Here is a 3,994-nt window from a genome sequence, read left to right as displayed (position 1 = left end):
TAAACATAGTTGAGATCATATATCTCAACAATCGCTTACATCAATGTGGAGATTCTTGGTTTGGGAAGAAGCTCCGATATGCTCTTCCTCGATGAGAATTCAAATGTATAAAAAGGAACGAAACAATCTATACGTTCGAAAAAAATGGTGATGAATGTACTCGTGATTCATTTACAAGAAGGGGCAATGCTTGCAGAAAATCAATATTATAGAAGATGGTCTCCTCGTTATAAATTTTGTCTTACTACAACTAGGGATCTGACACTTTTAATCACTGAAAACACTTTGTGAAACTGAGGCTAGTTCTCAAAGAACTATGACAGGCATCACTACTAACTATTCAAAAATCGTATAGGGAAAATGGAACTTAGAAATGCTTATATCTATTCTTGGTTTTGAGAGAAGATACGATATCCTCTTCCGTATTGTGATGTGATTCAACATATACCTGGGAAAATATGTGATTCTTATCGATGATGCAGTGGATCAAAGAATGAAATTTATCTCTGGAACTGGAAAATTTAGATGGAACAGAAATCTTGAAAAAAGAGTTTGAATGTTTTGAAGATTTGGACTCTGATTCTAGGAAGAATAGCTCTTTTACTGGTATAAACTTTGAACTATAGATGGGAGAAAATTGAAATAAGAAGGATTATTCTAAATGTTATGAGTAATTAATTACCCAAAATTGTTGAATAAGAGCCAGAGGGTCCATTTCTGCTTGTATTGGAAAAATGCAAAGAAGTGAACCTTTGGCGATGATGAAACTACGAATAAAATTTAATTGAAAAAATGTTTCGTATTTTATTTTGTTTTTTCCTATTTTCTTTGATAATATTATCCAGAGATTTATATGGAATGTTCATCATGTCCCTTATATATATTATGTTTATACCGCTAGACCTCATATATTCATCGTCTCTAAAACAGTCTTCGATGTATCGGAATTTTGACGCTAGCAATCTACCCACTTGCGAAAGCGAGCTATTGCAGCAAATTCTGCGAGCAATTTAGATATACAGCGTGTCAAAAAAGTAACGTAACTCGTCAATAATTCTTGTACGAAGAATTATTAGGGAAAATCTTCGCACCCGTTGATTTTCAAAATAATTATTCAAAATTTCAAAAGCAATTTATCGTATGCTTTTTTTGAATTTGATATTTCTCACCCTCTACGCCCTACACTCCTCTACTCAATTTTTTCAAAAGGGAATATATGGATTGTGATAGGTACATCAAATGAAAGGAAATTTGATTACCTATTCAGCGATGTGGCTAAAAGTAGAATTGGTTGTGCGGTTTTTTTATTGAAAAATTAGGAGTTTGTGTTTAAAGAGTAACTGCAATCAGACCTTTATTTTTTTTCAATTATTACTAAGGAAAATCCATGAACCTATGGATTTTTAATTTCAGAAGCAGGTCTCCCTATCCTTTTGAATTTATGCTAATTCCCTTTACGCTTCACATTCCTCTACTGTTTTTTTAATGGAATTATATGGATTGTGATATATCGAACGGAAGGATATTCGATTGCACATTGTGCGGTGTGACTGAAAAAAGAATTTGTTGAGCTATTTTTATATTACAAAATTAACAATTTGTGATAGGTGCAGTGGCGACGCTAGGGGGGGTCCAGAGGGAGGGGCGGCCCCCCCCTAAAATTTGGCATACTAAGGCTAAAATAATTACAAGATTAGCAGAACTATTTCGCTTGGCCGCCCAAAAAAATCCGGCACCCCTTTGTTTTTGAAAGCTGGCGTCGTCACTGCATAGGTGTCAGGTTCTCATTCTTGAAATAATAAACATGGAGAAATATCCTCCTACTCCCCGATTTCAATTTCCGAAGTTTGAGAAATGCATGCAGTTTTGAACTTGTGGGTTCATACCCTTAACCCCCAACAATTTTTTCTATTGGAAAAATATTGCTTGTGATATATCGCATCAAAGGTCATTCAATGACCAATTCAGTTATGTGAACGAAAATAAAAATTTTCCTTAAATTTTACCTTACATGATACAGAGAAATATTATTATTTTTTCAATCATGTATCATGGCTGACCACAGAAATACTTCCTAATGCCGACGGATGCTGGGATTGCTCGTTTATAAAAAATATGCTATTATGCTACTCAAAAAAGGTTACGAAGCAATAGAAAAAACATCTACCTTTTAAATTTCTGATTCAGCAGGGAATTTTAGGGAATACTTTTCTGTGCATAAACATAAATTCGAATTCTGTTAGTTCATTATTAATAAACGTAAAAAACTGAATATTTCAAATTATTCATTTGTATTATCTTAAGTATTTACTTCGGCCTGCAGTCCAATCTCCGAATTAAAGAATTCATTTTTCATATTGAATTTTTTGATACAACATACAATCCAATATTTAAACTAGTTAAATTAATGTAGAAGCTTTCAAGGTCCTAGGTACGCATAAAAACCTAAGAACAAACTATAATAATATGATAGTCCTGGTGTTATCTGAAATAACTTATGTTATTATTATAATTTGAAATTGTACTTATTGTATTGAATATTTGAATAAACTCATTTATTATTATTATTATTATTATTATTATTATTTGAACTGGGGTCGTTTTGCTTCGGTAAGCCTTCTGGGAACTGCGACCATGCAGATCTTTTGTTCACTACCCTACTCATTCATAGAAACCCAGGGAGATCGTCAACGACGTTAATAAAATTGACAACCTCCCTAGGAGCCTTGGCCATTAGCTCTCTGGTATCCAGGACCGGCTTGCCCATGTGAATGGTTCTTAGGTCAGCCAGCTCTGGACACTTGCATATCAAGTGTTCAGTCGTTTCTACTTCCGATCCACAGAGCGCAGGCTCTATGGATCGGAAGTAGAAACGACGAGATTTGCAGAAATCTCGTCTGCTGACTTACCCATACGGTACAAATGATGTTTGTACCGACAGTGCCCCGTCAGCAGTCCCACCATCACCCGAAGCTCTGCTCGCGACAGCTTCAGGAGCTTTCTGGTGTAAGTAGGTGAAATCTTCACGAATTTCTTTGCCTGAGCAAGTCTAGGAGTGTTAGTCCAGTGGATTGTCCTACTGTTCAACTCCCATAGCTGGACCGCAGCTTTGTATTGGTCTTTTCCTATCCCACAGGCTCAGGTCCAGCAGGTCTTAACCTTGATGCACTTTTTGCAAGCTCATCCGCTCTCTCATTTCCTTCAACCCCACAGTGCCCTGGTACCCATAGTAGAGTCACCTTATTTCCTCTGGCCAGTTGCTTTATGGTATTACGGCACTCCCAAGTCAGCAGAGACCCCTGACAGCACGATTCCAGGGAACTCAGCGTGGTTTGGCTGTCCGTGGTGATGTAGATATGCGCCCCTTTGAGGTTCATTTTGAGACACTCCTGGGCGCATACATAAACAGCCATTATCTCGGTCTGTAGAATCGAGAATCAACTTATGTTGATCGCATATCAAATTATAAAATCAAAAATTAGGAGTTTTGTTATTGACAGATTTTGAAGTAGTGAAATATGCTGCGATAGTTTTCAATCCAGATAGAAATACATAAGCAATTAACTTGTATCTAGACTGTATATACGACCCATTGCTCAATACTACCAATGTATTTCTGCCTTTTTGGATTTTTGGTGGATTTTTTTCTAATTGAAAAAGCTGGATAAAAGTACTAATTGATTTTATTTGGTCGGATGTGGATATTAGCAAGAATAATAAATTAACTAGGTGTTGATTTCGAGAAAGTTTAGGGCGCCAATTATTCTATCTCAAATTAGTCAAATCCGGCACTTAAATAATTCATCTTTAGCTAAGTAAGCACTCCATGAATAGGGATTCAACGAAAATTAATCAAATTGAATCTCTTCTGAATTGTGGGCCATTTTTGAAGAATAGAGTTTTACCTCAAACAGAAACTTCATTCTAGGCGATAAATTCTGAAGCATCACCAATTTCATACTTCTGTGAATATTAAGTTCCTTTGAAAAAAATA

The sequence above is a fragment of the Harmonia axyridis genome, chromosome 1 (assembly GCF_914767665.1).
Source record: "Harmonia axyridis chromosome 1, icHarAxyr1.1, whole genome shotgun sequence".
Classification (NCBI taxonomy): Eukaryota; Metazoa; Arthropoda; class Insecta; order Coleoptera; family Coccinellidae; genus Harmonia; species Harmonia axyridis.
The sequence above is the reverse complement of the archived record's forward strand: the minus strand, read 5'-3'. Positions refer to the sequence as shown.